General features: G+C 38.0%; 1 pseudogene; it reads right to left on the bottom strand.

The window, feature by feature from the left end:
• Positions 1–4,529: 4,529 nt before the first annotated feature.
• LOC138990239 (tigger transposable element-derived protein 1-like) overlaps positions 4,530–17,365 on the bottom strand; it is an 80,171-nt pseudogene continuing 67,335 nt past the window's right edge.

Genomic DNA, 17,365 nt, shown 5'->3' on the forward strand with positions numbered 1-17,365 from the left:
GGTGGTCTGGTACTCCCATCTCTTGAAGAATTTTCCACAGTTTATTGTGATCCACACAGTCAAAGGCTTTGGCGTAGTCAATAAAGCAGAAATAGATACTTTTCTGGAACTCTCTTGCTTTTTCCATGATCCAGCGGATGTTGGCAATTTGATCTCTGGTTCCTCTGCCTTTTCTAAAACCAGCTTGAACATCAGGAAGTTCACAGTTCATGTATTGCTGAAGCCTGGCTTGGAGAATTTTGAGCATTACTTTACTAGCATGTGAGATGAGTGCAATTGTGTGGTAGTTTGAGCATTCTTTGGCATTGCCTTTCTTTGGGATTAGAATGAAAACTGACTTTTTCCAGTCCTGTGGCCACTGCTGAGTTTTTCAAATTTGCTGGCATATTGAACGCAGCACTTTCACAGCATCATCTTTTAGGATTTGGAATAGCTCAACTGGAATTCCATCACCTCCACTAACCTTGTTCGTAGTGATGCTTTCTAAGGCCCACTTGGCTTCACATTCCAGGATGTCTGGCTCTAGGTCAGTGATCACACCATCGTGATTATCTGGGTCATGAAGCTCTTTTTTGTACAGTTCTTCTGTGTATTCTTGCCATCTCCTCTTAATATCTTCTGCTTCTGTTAGGTCCATACCATTTCTGTCCTTTATCGAGCCCATCTTTGCATGAAATGTTCCTTTGGTATCTCTGATTTTCTTGAAGAGATCCCTAGTCTTTCCCATTCTGTTGTTTTCCTCTATTTCTTTGCATTGATTGCTGAAGAAGGCTTTCTTGTCTCTTCTTGCTATTCTTTGGAACTCTACCCCAATTTAAATAATGAAGAAGCACAGTCTTTTAGACCAGATGGGACACAGGAGTGTATACATGCTAAATTACATGTTTTTATATAGTAGTTTATTAGTGTTTCTGTTAAGATACCATAAAGGTAATTTAACAGAAAACAAATTGTGCACTTGGACTATCCTCCACAAAATGTGAAACTCTTAAGTGAATTCTTAACAAAACTCTTAAGTGAAATCACAAATGGTCACAAATGAAACAAGTGAAAAAAATAATAAAAATACTGCAAAATATAGACAGAAATTAAAGGCCTGCGAGACTACCTTCCTTATTAAAAGTGGTCAAATTGCAAAGAGCATCTTCATTTCATGTATTGAGAAATCTTCAAAAAATTTAATTATAAACAATTAAAACACAGAAAATGATATTGTAGATACTCATATATTATGACACAAACATAGCAGAAAAGTCTTCTTTAAATGCTTGAATCATATTTTCATTTTAATTAATCATTTCTAATCTGTCAAGTTGCTAGTTTATAGAAAGCCATTTATATATTATTGAAATACTGCATACTACACATATGTTTCATTTAGGCATTTAAACCATACACTCAATAAAATAACATAATTGTTTTCCAATAAATTAAAGTAACCTAAAATAGATAAAATTTAAGGATTATGATTGCTAATAAGCACTAAACAGAGTGGTTTATGTGACAAATAGTGGAGTCAATCAGACGGGTTTGATATTAATACTATATTCACTTTCTTTTTAAATTATTGTTTTCAATTAATTTTTATTGGAGTATCATTGCTTTACAATGCTGTTAGTTTCTGCTGGGCTGCAAGGTTAATCAGTTTTATGTATACATATATCCACTCTTTATCAGATTTCCTTTCTATTTAAGTCACCAGAAAGCGTTGGGTAGAGTTCCTTATGCTACCCAGTAGGTCCTCATTAGTTATCTACTTTATACATTACAGTGTAAATATGTCAATCACAATCTCTCAATTCACTCCGCTTCCCTATTTCTCCCTGTGGTTACCATAAATTTGTTCTTTATATCTGTGACTCTATTTCTGCTTTGCTTTCATTCCTTATGCAGAACAGTATGATGGTTCCTTAAAAAATTAAAAATAGAGCTACCAAATGAGACAGAAATTCCACTCCTAGGCATAAAACTGGAGAAAACTAGAATTCAAAAGGCTGCATGCACCCTGATGTTCATTGTAGCACTGATTACAATAGCCAGGGCATGGAAGTAGTATTATCTCTTTATCGATTACAGAAAATTGAATTTTTCTTTTAGACATGGATATGTAACCATTAATAGCCATATATAAATTCTTAAGTTTATATGGTCTCTGTAAATAATCAGCAAAAATTAATCATGGTCTATAAACTCCACTTTTATATTTTGGAGAAATATTCTGTGATCTAAGCTAGAGTGAGGCAAACATCTACAGCATTATGTTATTTCAACATCACTATCAGGTCTCTGTGCTGTGGAAAATTTCTAAAACAAGGCTGTTTATATATATATATATATATATATAGTATGTATGTGTATATATATATTTTATACATTCTTAACCATCTTAGCCATATATTATATATATATATATATATATATATAAACACACACACACACACACACATATATATATATATATATATATATATATATATTATGCATTCTTAACTGTCTGTGGCTCAGGCGGTTAAGAATATACCTGCAATGCTGGAGACCTGGGTTCGATCCCTAGGTTGGGAAGATCCCCAGAGGAGGGAATGGCAACCAACTCCTGTGTTCTTGCCTGGAGAATCCCTATGAACAGAGGAGTCTGGTGGGCTTCAGCTCATGGGGTTGCAAAGAGTCAGACATGACTGAGTAACTAAACACAGCACATATATAAATATATAAATAAAACATATATATATATATATATATATATATATATATATATTAAAACATCATTCAAGCCCTTTATTCACACTCAAAAGTATCATGAAAGTAACTCACACTTTAAAAGCATTGCTTTTATTTTTTGATGTTTTTATAAGATTATTTTTTCTGTTAAGCCTATTTTTTTGGATGCCCTTACTGAAAAATTTGATTTAGGACTATATTTACTTAGAGAATAAACCACCATATAATTAATTTTATTTGGGTGATTTTCAAGGAAGTATTTAGCTATGTTAGCAATATTAAACAAGGAAACAAAAACTGCACTAATAAAAAACAAAATAATTTTAAAATAATGTTCATTTAAATTTGTAATGAATTGCTTTTCTTTGACTAAATTTGTTTCAAAAAGTAGAGATGGATCTCACTCAGTAATATGATATGCCTATAAGCCCCATTCTACTAATATACCAATTTATTTATGTTTCTACTATGTGGCCAAGTAGAAGTTTGATTATTTGGCCAAGTACAAGTTTGATTATTGCTAGGAATCAGAGTCATGCAATAGAAACAAGAGTACTCTGCCTTGTAATGTTTCCTGTTGTCCTGTTCTGGTTTCCAATTATTTCTTCCATTTGGGATTAATCCCATAGTAAAATATAAAATCCTTGAAAAGTGTTTTTAAATGTGAATATGATAAACATAGAGCAAAGTAATAAATGAATAACACAATAATTCTATTGATATGAATCATATTGTTTGAAGGAACACGTCTAGGAATAACTGTCATCAAATGTTTTATTAAGGTGGTAAATAGAAATATTGAAAGCCTACATTTTAACAGTGTAATGTGAAACTGTACTAGATTTTTAATTCAGTGGCATGTTACTTGCATGTAGATGGTTGAATAATGTATGTGCATACAGCTATGCATGTGTGCATGAAGTTGCTTCAGTCATGTCTGACTCTTTGTGACCCCATGACTCTGTCCATGGGATTGTCTAGAGAAGTGACCCAGGCGTTCAACCTGACTCTCTTATGTCTCCTGAATTGGAGGTAGGTTCTTTACCACTGTGCCACCTTGGAAGCCCACAGGCATATTTTAGAGACGCTCCAAGTTTGGTTCTAGAACATCACAATAAAAGAAACATCACAATAAAGTGAATCACAAGAACATTTTGGTTTCTTGGTGTGCATGAAGTTGCTTCAGTCATGTCTGACTCTTTGTGACCCCATGACTCTGTCCATGGGATTCTCTAGAGAAGTGACCCAGGCGTTCAACCTGACTCTCTTATGTCTCCTGAATTGGAGGTAGGTTCTTTACCACTGTGCCACCTTGGAAGCCCACAGGCATATTTTAGAGACGCTCCAAGTTTGGTTCTAGAACATCACAATAAAAGAAACATCACAATAAAGTGAATCACAAGAACATTTTGGTTTCTTGGTGTATATAAAAGTTATGTATCCACTATACTGTAGTCTATTAAGTCTTCCAATTGCATTATGTCTAAAAAATTTACGTACCTTAATTTGAAATACTTTATTGCTAAAAAATACTAGCCATCATCCAAGCATTCAGCAAGTCACAATCTTCTTTTTTTGCTGAAGGGTCTTACCTTGATGTTGAAAGCTGCTGACTCATCAGAATGGTGGTTCCTGAAGTTTGGCTGTGGCAATTTCTTAAAATAAGACAATAGTGAAGTTTGTCTATTGACACTACCTTTGAAGAAGGATTTCTCTGTAGCGTACAATGTTGTTTAATACAGTTTACCCACAGTAGAATTTCTCTCAAAATTGTGTCAATTTCTTAACTGCTTATGCTTTATTAACAAAGTTTACATACTATTCAAAATTATTTTCATCCCAACAATCTTCACAACATCTTTGTCAGGAGTAGATTCCATTTCAAGAAACTACTTTCTTTGCTTATCCATGAGAATAAACTCCTCATCTTTGAAAGTTTTATCATGAGATTGTAGCAATTCAACTATATTATCAGGCTCCATTGCTACCTCTTATTCTCTTGGTATTTCCACCACATATCTGTATCCAAAGTCCCTTCAGTCATAGCTGACTCTTTGTGATCTTATGGACTATGGCTTGCCAGGCTCCTCTGTCCATGGTATTCTCCAAGCAAGAATACTGAAATATGTTGTCATGCTGTCCTCCAGGGTCTCTTCCCAACCCAGGGATCAAACCCACGTCTCTTGCATCTTCTGCATTGGCAGGCAGGTTCTTTACCACTAGCACCACCTGGGAAGCCCATTTCTACCACAACTATAATCAACTTCCCCCAATGAGGCCTTGAATCCCTTCATATTGTCCATGAGAGTTAGAATAAACTTTTTCAAACTTTTGTTAATGTTGGTATTTTGATCTCTTTTCACAAATTGCAAAAGTCCATGATGGCATCTAGAATGACAAATTCTTTCCAGAAGATTTTCACTTTAATTTGCCCTGGTCCATCAGAAGAATCACTATTTGTGGTTGCAACAGCCTTATGAAATGTGTTTTTTAATAATAAGACTTAAAAGTTGAATTACTCCTTGATCCCTGGGTTGCAGAATGGATGTTGTGTTAGCAGGTATGAAAACAACATTCATCTCATTGTATATGCCCATTAGGTAACCAGATGCATTGTTAATGACTAATATAACAATATTTTGAACAAAGTCTTTTCTTCTGAGCAGTAAATCTCAGCAATAGGCTTAAAATATTAAGTGTATCATGTTGTAAACAAAAGTGTTATCATCCAGGCTTTGTTGTTTCACCTATAAAACACATCAGAGTATATTTTTGGCAAAGTTCTTAGGTGCCCTAGGATTTTAAAAATGATAAATAATCTCTGGCTTCAACTTCAAGTCATCAACTGCATTAGCCCCTAAGAAGAGAGACAGTCTGTCCTTTGAAACTTTGAAGCCAGGCATTGACTTCTCTTCTGTAGCCATAAACATACCAGATGACATATTCTGCCAATAAAATGTTGTTTTGCATGCCTTGAAATGTTGTATAGTGAAGCCACCTTTATTAATTACCTTAGCTAGATGTTCTGGATAACTTGCTGCACCTTCTAGGTCAGTACTTGCTGCTTCACCTTGTGCTTTTATGTTATGGAGATGAGTTCTTTCCTTAAGCTTCATGAACCAATTTCTGCTAGCTTGAAGCTTTTCTTCTACAGCCTCTTCAATTCTCTCAGGCTTCCTAGAATTGAAGAGAATTAAGGCCTTGGTCTAGATTAGGTTTTGGCTTAAAGGAATGTTGCAGCAGGTTTGATCTTCTGTCTGGACCACTCTTAATTTCTCCAAATCAGCAATGAGACTGTTTTATTTTCTTTTCACTTGCATGTTCTTTGAAGTAGCACTCTTAATTTCTTTCAAGAACTTTCCCTTTGCAATTGCAACTTGACTGCTTGGCACAAGAGACCTAGCTTTCAGCCTACCTTTTGACATGCCTTCCTCAATAAGTTTAATCATTTCTAAATTTTGATTTAAGGTGATAGATGTGTGAGTCTTCTTTCACATGAACAGTTAAAAGCCGTTTTAGGATTATTCAGTTCAGCTCAGTTGCTCAGTCATTTCTGACTCTTTGCGACCCCATGGACTGCAGCTCATCAGGCTTCCCTGTCCATCACCAACTCCTGGAGCTTGCTCAAACTCATGTCCATAGAGTTAGTGATGCCATCCAACCATCTCATCCTCTGTCATCCCCTTCTCCTCCTGCCTTCAATCTTTCCCAGCATCAGGGTCTTTTCCAGTGAGTTGGCTCTTCACATCAGGTGGCCAAAGAATTGGAGCTTCAGCAACAGTCCTGCAAATGCATACTCAGCATTGATTTCCTTTAGGATTGACTGATTTGATCTTGCAGTCCGAGGGACTTTCAATAGTCTTCTCCAGCACCACAGTTCAAAAGCATCAACTTGGTGCTCTGCATTCTTTATGGTCCAACTTTCATGTCCATACTTGACTACCGGAAAAGCCATAGCTTTGAATGTACAGACCTTTGTTGCAAAGTAATGTCTGTTTTTTAATAAGTTGTCTAGGTTTGTCATAGCTTTTCATCCAAGGAGCAAGAGACTTTTAATTTCATGGCTGAAGTCACCATCTGCAGTGATTTTGGAGCCCAAGAAAATAAAGTCTGTCACTGTTTCTATTGTTTCCCCATCTATTTGCCATGAAGTGATGGAACCTGATGCCATGATCCTAGTCTTTTGAATGTTGAGTTTTAAGCCAGCTTTTTTATTCTCTTCTTTCACCTTCATCAAGAGGCTCTTCAGTTCCTCCTCACTTTCTGCCACAAAACAGATTAAAATATTCTAATAACCGACCCAGAGCTTTCTAGATCAAGAGACTATTCTGGAGTGTTCAGTAATTATATTAGTCAGCTCTTGATCAACACTACTAATTACCCATTAAGATTTTCCTTTTCAGCATTTGTGTACCTCAAAAATTAAATAAATATTCAGAATATTGTTTATTTAGCAAAAATTCTAGCAAAGCAGATGGTTATTTTCATAAAAGATAAATCCTTTTCTTCAAGAGAAATACCTCCACTCTCAAATTTAATCACTGATCATGAATTTGAGTTTTTGCTTTTCTTCCTTGGAAAAAGTTGTATTCTGGACATTCACACACAGCCAACTCTTGTGAATATGTTACTTTAACTGTGCTTCCACTACTAATCATGTATTCTCAGCTGACTTTCCCTATGTATTTTTATACAGAGAAGCTTTCTTAATGGGTTCATGTGTTGTCTCAGTTTATTTCTAGGTCAGAGGAAGAATTACTATTTGGGAAATTAGTTGACAGTACCAGACTGGGCTTCTCATGCTTTTACTTGTGTCCTGCCAAAAAAAAGAAAAAGAAAGAAAGAAAAGAACATTATCTGACTAGTCAAGAAATTTACATTGAAACTCTGGCTTTGCTGTATAATTAGGTTAAATCGTTAAACTTCTCTACCATTCAACTTCCTCTTGATCAAATATATCAGTATCTAAAGTCCTCTTATTTCTAAGAAATTAATCCTCTGTGACTATTCATTTAAAAATGGCTTATCAACATCTATCACAGTGATGAAGTCACATGAAAGTAGTGTACCTAATCATAACTATTCTCTGATAATTTTTCAGCTTAGTAAAGCTTAGGAGATATTTTTTGTTGTTGTTGTTTTGTTTTCCTTTGAAGGAAAACACATTACCATTGTATATTTACTACAGAAATTTATTAATTCACAAAATTTTGTAATGATATAGGAATTTTTAAGCTATTAGGTTTATATTTTCATGTTTATTCATATTTCACACTCTTAATTCATATTTCACACTCTTTATTCATATTTCACACTCTTAATAATTCTAATATAAAGTAGTTTTATAACTTCAAAATACACTGGTAAAATGCTTTAATTCCTTGGGGAACAAACTGGGCTTCCAGAGCAGCAGGAGCATCAGTAGGAGCAGCAGTATCACCTATGAACTTGTTGGATATGCAGAATCTTGGGCCCCAGATCCACTGAATCAGATTCTATATTTTAGTAAAATATTCATTTAATTCTATACATATTAAAATAAGGCTGCACAGTTTTTATTTGTAATCTAGTATAGCAGCCGAAAAATAAATTACTACTTAAAAGAAATACAAAATTACGTTGGTAAAGCCAACCTTAACCATATCTCATATCAGAACTTCCTATTCAGTGTACTGAAGTTCAACTCAGAAATACAATAGGTATGCAGATGTATTGATATCATTCAACTACGAGTAGGTAAACCAATTGCCACAGTCTAACATTTTATTTTTACCCTATATGCTTTCTAATTGCACTGTTGCAATTTTATCTATATCCTGAGAAAGGTTACATACTGCTCTATGCTATTTATGAATTATATTATTTTATACATTATGATAGTAAATTGACATATATTATTGAAGGCTGTTTTTTTATGTGTAGAAAAAAAAGCTAAGGAATATAAAGAGTACAAATGTGACTTATCTGTTCTTTTGGTGGGCTTGATGTGGCACAGAAAATATAAGATTCTTTTTTTTTCTCTAGTAGAATAACCTTAAAATTTCAGAAAATCACAAATATAATAAAAAATATTTAAAAAGAACTGATAGTTTGTAAAGAGATATAATGATGCAATTCACATGATAATTGAATTAATAAATTATAAACTCACACACTCATCTCTGAGTAATTGTCCCTGCCTTATTCTTAGGTCAGCTCTAATGTCAACATCTTCATGTGTTGTGTAAGAAGAAAAATTTAGACATTATGCATTATAGATAATCATGTGTAATTTTTAAAAAGAGAAAATTTCCTAACAAATAGGAGATGAGTAAAATATTTGACATGTATGTATATTTATAGAATGGAATTTTAACCAAAATCCTACCCTAATCGGTTAGTTCTGAATAAATTCATTGTCTTATTCATAGTTTAGACATTAAACACTGTTGGAAGAGCTTAAGTCTATACAATTTTCTAGAATTTCTGAAAGTGAGCAATAAACATAGAAAGTTTGACTAGTCAATGCACCATCATGTTTACAAAATGCAATGTTAAATTACACAACCTATACAACTCTAATACGTCTATTTATTCATTAAAAATTTATTTTCTACTGGAGCATAGTTAATTAACAATGCTGTGTTAGTTTCAGATGTAAAGCAAAATGATTCAATTATAAATACACACGTACTTATCATTTTTTTCAAATTCTTTTCTCAGGTTATTACAGAATAGGGAGCAGCATTCCTTGTGCTACACAGTAGGTCCTTGTTGGATATTTATTTTAAATATGGTGGTGTGTGGAGAAGGCAACAGCAACCCACTCCAGTACTCTTGCCTAGAAAATCCCATGGACGGAGGAGCCTGGGAGGCTGCAGTGCATGGGGTCTCTAAGACTTGGACACGACTGAGCGACTTCACTTTCACTTTTCACTTTCATGCATTGGAGAAGGAAATGGCAACCCACTCCAGTGTTCTATGCCTGGAGAATCCCAGGGATGGGAGAGCCTGGTGGGCTGCTGTCTATGGGGTCGCACAGAGACGGACACGACTGAAGCGATTTACCAGAGACAGCAGCAGCAGCATAGTGGTGTGTACATGTCAGTCTCAAATACTCCACCTATCCCTCCCCCGGTCTTTCTCTCTGCTAACCATAAGTTTCTTTCGTAAATCTGTGAGTCTCTTTGTATTTTGTAAATAAGTTTATTTGTATCATTTGTTTTTAAATCCTGCGTATAAGTGATACTATGTGATATTTGTCTTTCTCTATTGGATTTACTTCACTTAGTATGATAATCTTCAGTTCTAACCATGCTGCTGCAATTATCATTTCATTTTTGTGGTGCTAGTTGTAAAGAACCCACCAACAATGCAAGAGACATAAGAGATGAGAGTTCCATCCCTGGGTTGGGGAGATCCCCTGGAGGAAGGCATAACAACCCACTTCAGTACACTTGCCTAGAGAATCCCATGGATAGAAGAGTTTGGGAGACTATGGTCCATAGGGTCACAAAAAGTTCCACATGGCTGAAGTGACTTCGCACACACACACACACACACATTCTTTTTAAAGACTGAGTAATATTCAATTATATATATGTACTATAAAATGCACTGGTTATAACAAACACCCTCTTCCAACAACACAAGAAAAGACTCTGAACATGGACATCACCACATGGTCAACACCGAAATCAGACTGATTATATTCTTTGCAGCCAAAGATGGAAAAGCTCTATACAGTCAGCAAAAACAAGACCAGGAGCTGACTGTGGCTCGGACCATGAACTCCTTATTGTCAAATTCAGACGTAAATTCAAGAAAGTACGGAAAACAACTAGACCATTTAGGTATGACCTAAATCAAATCCCTTATGATTATACAGTGGAAGTGAGAAATAGATTTAGGGCCTAAATCTGATAGATAGAGTGCCTCATGAACTATGGAATGAGGTTCGTAACATTATACAGGAGACAGGGATCAAGACCATCCTCATGGAAAAGAAATGCAAAAAAGCAAAATGGCTGTCTGGGGAGGCCTTACAAATAGCTGTGAAAAGAAGAGAAGCAAAAAGCAAAGGAGAAAAAGAAAGATATAAGTGTATGAATGCAAAGTTCCAAAGAATAGCAAGAAGAGATAAGAAAGCTGTCCTCAGCGATCAATGCAAAGAAATAGAGGAAAACAACAGAATGGGAAAGACTAGAGATCTCTTCAAGAAAATCAGAGATACCAAAGGAACATTTTATGCAAAGATGGGCTCGATAAAGTTCAGAAATGGTATGGACCTAACAGAAGCAGAAGATATTAAGAAGAGGTGGCAAGAATACACAGAAGAACTGTACAAAAAAGAGCTTCACGACCTAGATAATCATGATGGTGTGATCACTGACCTAGAGCCAGACATCCTGGAATGTGAAGCCAAGTGGCCTTAGAAAGCATCACTACAAACAAGGCTAGTGGAGGTGATGGAATTCCAGCTGAGCTATTTCAAATCCTGAAAGATGATGCTGTGAAAGTGCTGCACTCAATATGCCAGCAAATTTGGAAAAGTCAGCAGTGGCCACAGGACTGGAAAAGGTCAGTTTTCATTCTAATCCCAAAGAAAGGCAATGCCAAAGAATGCTCAAACTACCGCACAATTGCACTCATCTCACACGCTAGTAAAGTAATGCTCAAAATTCTCCAAGCCAGGCTTCAGCAATACATGAACTGTGAACTACCTGATGTTCAAGCTGGTTTTAGAAAAGGCAGAGGAACCAGAGGTCAATTTGCCAACATCCGCTGGATCATGGAAAAAGCAAGAGAGTTCCAGAAAAGCATCTATTTCTGCTTTATTGACTACGCCAAAGCCTTTGATTGTGTGGATCACAATAAACTGTGGAAAATTCTTCAAGAGATGGGAGTACCAGACCACCTGATCTGCCTCTTGAGAAATCTGTATGCAGGTCAGGAAGCAACAGTTCGAACTGGACATGGAACAACAGACTGGTTCCAAATAGGAAAAGGAGTACATCAAGGCTGTATATTGTCACCCTGTTTATTTAACTTATATGCAGAGTACATCATGAGAAACGCTGGACTGGAAAAAACACAAGCTGAAATCAAGACTGCCGGGAGAAATATCAATAACCTCAGATATGCAGCTGACACCACCCTTATGGCAGAAAGTGAAGAGGAACTAAAAAGCCTCTTGCTGAAAGTGCAAGAGGAGAGTGAAAATGTTGGCTTAAAACTCAACATTCAGAAAACGAAGATCATGGCATCTGGTCCCATCACTTCATGGGAAATAGATGGGGAAACAGTGTCAGGCTTTATTTTTCTGGGCTCCAAAATCACTGCAGATGGTGACTGCAGCCATGAAATTAAAAGACACTTACTCCTTGGAAGGAAAGTTATGACCAACCTAGATAGCATATTCAAAAGCAGAGACATTACTTTGCCAACAAAGGTTCGTCTAGTCAAGGCTATGGTTTTCCCTGTGTCATGTATGGATGTGATAGTTGGACTGTGAAGAAGGCTGAGTGCCGAAGAATTGATGCTTTTGAACTGTGGTGTTTGAGAAGACTCTTGAGAGTCCCTTGGACTTCAAGGAGATCCAACCAGTCCATTCTGAAGGAGAGCAGCCCTGGGATTTCTTTGGAAGGAATGATGCTAAAGCTGAAACTCCAGTACTTTGGCCACCTCATGCGAAGAGTTGACTCATTGGAAAAGACTCTGATGCTGGGAGGGATTGGGGGCAGGAGGAGAAGGGGACGACAGAGGATGAGATGGCTGGATGGCATCACTGACTCGATGGACATGAGTCTGAGTGAACTCCGGGAGTTGGTGATGGACAGGGATATCTGGCGTGCTGCGATTCATGGGGTTGCAGAGTCGGACATGACTGAGTGACTGATCTGATCTGATCTAATCTGATATGTATATGTACCATGTCCTCATTCATTCCCCTGTTGATGGATACTATGTTGCTTCCACATTATGGCTATCATAAACTGTGCTGCAATAAGCAATGCGGTGCATGTGTCTATTTGAATCATGTTTTTCTCTGAATGCCCAGTAGTGGGACTACAAGTCTTTTTTCTCCTTGGGTAGATTTATTCCCAAATACCTTATTCTTTTGATGTGATGGCAAATGGGGTTGTTTACACAATTTCTTTTTCTGATCCTATGTTGTTAGTGTGTAGGAATGCAATAGATTTCTGTATATGAATTTTGTATCCTGAAACTTTACCAAATTGATTGATGAGAACTAGTATTTTTCTGGTGGCATCTTTGGAAATTTCTATGTATAGTATCATGTCATCTGCAAGCAGTGACAGTTTTACTTCTTTTCCAACTTGGATTACTAATAATTTTATTTCTTTTTCTTCTCTGATTGCCATAGCTAGGACTTCGAAAACTATGTTGAATGAAAGGGGAGAGATTGGGCATCCTTGTCTTGTTCCTGATCTTAGAAGAGATGCTTTCATTTTTGTATGATTTAGGTCATCTATTACCTTTATCATGTTAAGATGTTATTTCTATGCCCACATTCTGGAGAGTTTTTATCATATATGAGTGCTGAATTTTGTCAACAGCTTTTTCTGCCCATATTGAGATCTTACTGTTTTTATTTTTCAACGTGTTGATATGGTATATCACATTGACTGATTTGTAGATATTGGAAAAATCCTTAAATAATTAGGTTAAATCTGAATTGATCATGTTTATGACCCTTTTGTTAAGCAGTTAGAATGGGGAAACAGGGTCCAAGACAACAGTCAGAAGAACTGGTGACAACAAAAAGAGGAGAAGCCACAGACCAGACTGAGAAACTTTAGAGGGAAAACACACTCCCTTCCCTGATTGGTTCTGGCTGTAACCAATGAAGCAAATGCTGATACAATCCTTTATTTGCATAGGGCATAAACCAATCAGACCCCTGGGATAGTGCAATCCACTATTTTCATAGGGCATAACCAATCAGGTCCCAGGAACCTGCTCAAAGGAGGAAACAAGGGATATAGAAGAGGAAAGCCAAAATGGGACAGGGTCCGCCTACTTAGGCTCATCTGCTCTCACACCTTGATGATGTACTGTTTGCTCCTTGCCCAATGAATCTTGCCTGCTTGAGCTGTAACAATTGGCCTGCCATTTCAATTCTTTGCTAAGATGAGACAGAACCAAAGAAGAAGAGCCAACTTGGCATCTTGGTGCAGCGACTCAAATCACCTAGCTTGCATCAGCGAAGGTAAGGGTCTTCACCCCTATGGCTTGAAGGACCTTAACCTCCTTTCCTCCTTCTTCTCCACAGCCCCTGCCCCCCACCCCACCGCCCATCTATCTACCCTGTGTAATACATTGGGAAGGTTTCTGCATCTAATGCCTCCACCACAGGTTTTCATCGCTTGTCTCCTTGAAGCTTCTGCAAATACACGAGTGGCAGTGGGAGTGATTGAAGAACTCTAGCCAGGGTTACTCTCTGATGTGTTCTCAAGTCCCCTGTAGCTACTGCCCAAGTAGATGAGGGTTCTCCTTTTCTTTTTTCTGTTTCTTCTTTAAACTGAAGATTAGAGCAATTGAAATTGTACAGGAATGGATCATGCATTTAACAGCACTTAAGTTGCCTACTGTTGAAAGATTCCTGTGACAGGAAAAGGGGGGCATGGAATGTACCAAACACTTAATGTCTACCCCCAGCAAGGCAACTTCCATGCAGCTGAGGCACACATTGGTTTAAGCAAAACACTGAGACCACTTCCTCTTGGCCTCCATCTTCTGCATAGGACTACAAGTTGGAGTTCTTAGTTTCTTTTCCCTATCTGGTTTGACTTTCTGCTCAGCATGTCTTGGTCCCCTGCTCCTCCTGCTTCTTCTTCCCTCTATGCTATGTTGCAAGTGATTTGGGGAAGTTGGACAGTATTTTCCTAAAGACCTGTATATTCCAGGAGGCCTATGGAAATGCATGTTGCTGTTGTGGTTTCTTTGGAGGTCAGCTGGACAGGTGGCCCCCAGGAACTTCATCTTAGAAAATTCTCCCAGGCTGCAGGGTCTCTATTGTGCCTAACAGGTCAAAAACCTCAGTCCTCCACCTCCCATATCTCTTAAGACACTTGAGAGCACAATGTATGCCATGCTGCAAATCCAAATGATCCACAGGCACACAAACAATCCTAGAAATTCACCTATTGAAAGCCTCTCTGAGGGGGCAATTCTGCTCATCCGAGCAGCCCTCATCACTTTGGGAATTCTGCCTATGTACCATTTAGGTCCAAGTTTTACAGGTATATCTCTTACACCTGGGGAAATTTCCCCTAGACCAAAATGTCTCCCTGCTACTTTGAGCCTCCAGAGCACTTCTCATATTCCTTTTGAGTAAATCCCTTTCCCCTGGTCTCTGAGAATCCTACTGACAAACCTGTCGTGGACTTGGACATGCACCCTTTGCAGACAAGGACTCTTTAACCAGGTAGAGGCAGTTCTCGGGCCTTTAAATGAGTCAACAAATTTGTTTTTCTATCACTATTTCTGTTATCAATTATAGTGGACTCATAAATGGGATTTGATGAATAAGAACTTGAGCAAACTCTGGAAGACGGTGAGGGAGAGGAAATCCTGGTCTGTTGCAGTCCATGGGGCCATGAAGAGTTGTGCATGACTTGGTGATTGAACAACAGCATAAATGGTATAATCCCACAATTGAAAATACCTGGCCTGCTACTATGTCGGGTTTTGGGATCCCCATGATATAGTACAGATGGACCTCCCAGTTTATAGATGCTGTCTTGGGTGGCTCTACACCATGGCATTTATTCCCACTATGGCTGGATGGCCCTGATTCTTACCCAATTAAAGACTCATCACCACTAATGGATGGAGAGCACTGTACTCTGACAAAGAGGCCTTAAGAAGCTTGGGCTGTCTTGAGTCTGGCATCATTCTGACCCAGGACACCAGCTTTCAGTTTGCAACCAAAATGGGCACCTTCACTGACCTGGGGAAGACCAACTCTCAGTCATTGTATACAGTTGGGAAGGCCTCTCATTCGGATTTACCTGATATTGACCATGGTAGAGACTCCAGGGATGTCCAGCTTTAGTCAGGGATCCCAGGAGTCTTTCTAGTTGCCTTGGGATCTGCACCATCTGCATCTGGAGATGCCCAACTCTTAGGATGCCAACCTTAATTTGTGTCAGGGAAGGCTCACCCTGGAATCCATTCTGGGGCTGAGAAGACATCTAATATTTTTTCTGCTATCTTGGCTATCTTTTCAGATGGGAAACAACCAATCCACTTATCAACAGATGACCTTAAGATGTATGCTTAGTAACTGGGATCTTTTCGACCCTCAGACTATGAGGCAAAGGTTTTTAAGATTCTTTTGTAACTCTGCATGGCCACAAAATCCTCTGCAGGATGGGGAACACTCACCCCAAAATGGAAGTTTAAATTACAATACCGTCCTACAGTTAGCTCTATTCTGTAAGAGACAGGGGAAATGGGAGGAGATTCCCTATTTTCAAATGTTCTTTAATTAAAAGACCTGAAGGTATTCTGCCTCAAGTGCAGAATTAATGTATGCCTCCAGTGTGAACCTTCTAGATGTTAAGTGCAGGCTACCAAGAAAAAGAAGACCCCCTAGAAGGTTTGCCTCTCACAGATCAAAAACCACCTAGTGTACTCCATTGATATATCCAGAATTACCCCCGTGTCCCTGAGCTTCCCCTTCGTTGGTTCCAGCATGTCCTTTAGTTAAAACTGGAGAGGAATTTGGGCCAACTTGGATCCATAAACCCTTCTCCCTCCTAGAGCTAAGGCAACTAAAATAGGATTTGGAAAGTTAGAAGGATGACCAGGGTGAATACATATATAGATACATTTCACCTTGGCTTTTGACATAAAATGAAAAAAATGTCATGGTCATATTTAATCAAACCTTATCTGAACCCAAGAATGCCAGGATCATATGAGAGCCCCCCAAAATATGCTACATATCAGCTGGGGGAAATAGAAGTACGCTTGTTGGATCCCAATTGGAATTATAATGAGATCAGATTTGGGAGAGAGACCATGTTCTAATCTGCATAAAGAAAGGCAGGATTACAAGGAGCTCAACAGAAAGTGATCAGCTATGCTCAAGTCTCAGCAGTAACTTAGGAGCCAAACAAAACCCCATCTCCTCTTTAGAAATATTAAGAGTCTCTCCAAAATTTCACCAAGCTTGACTTAGACTCTTATGAGGGACAAGTGATATTGGGACAAATTTCTGTGCCAATGTGCTTCAGATATAAAAATAAAGCTGCAGAAATTACAAGATCTGATGGTCTCCCTGGATGAAATAGTCCAGATGGCAATCCATACCATTTATAATAGAGAACAGGAGAAGGAGGTCAAGGCCCAAGAAAGAGAAAGAAGGAAGGAGACAAGGCATGCCCAGGAGCACCCAGTAGCCATTCCTGAGTCCTTGAAAGACAAGACATGAGACAAATATCTAATCTGTAGACTGGCAGAGCATTGCACTAAGGAATGTCTGAATTGTGGCACACCTAAAATGGCCTTTCACAAATGCCACCAATAGGGGCATTGGGTGGCACTCTGCCCTTGGGGCTCTAAAGTCCTGAGGTCAAATGCCAAGCCCTCCCCTATGATGGTCCAGCAGGACTGAAGCATCCCACACCAGAAAACC

Source organism: Bos mutus, chromosome 12, assembly GCF_027580195.1.
Source record: "Bos mutus isolate GX-2022 chromosome 12, NWIPB_WYAK_1.1, whole genome shotgun sequence".
NCBI lineage: Eukaryota > Metazoa > Chordata > Mammalia > Artiodactyla > Bovidae > Bos > Bos mutus.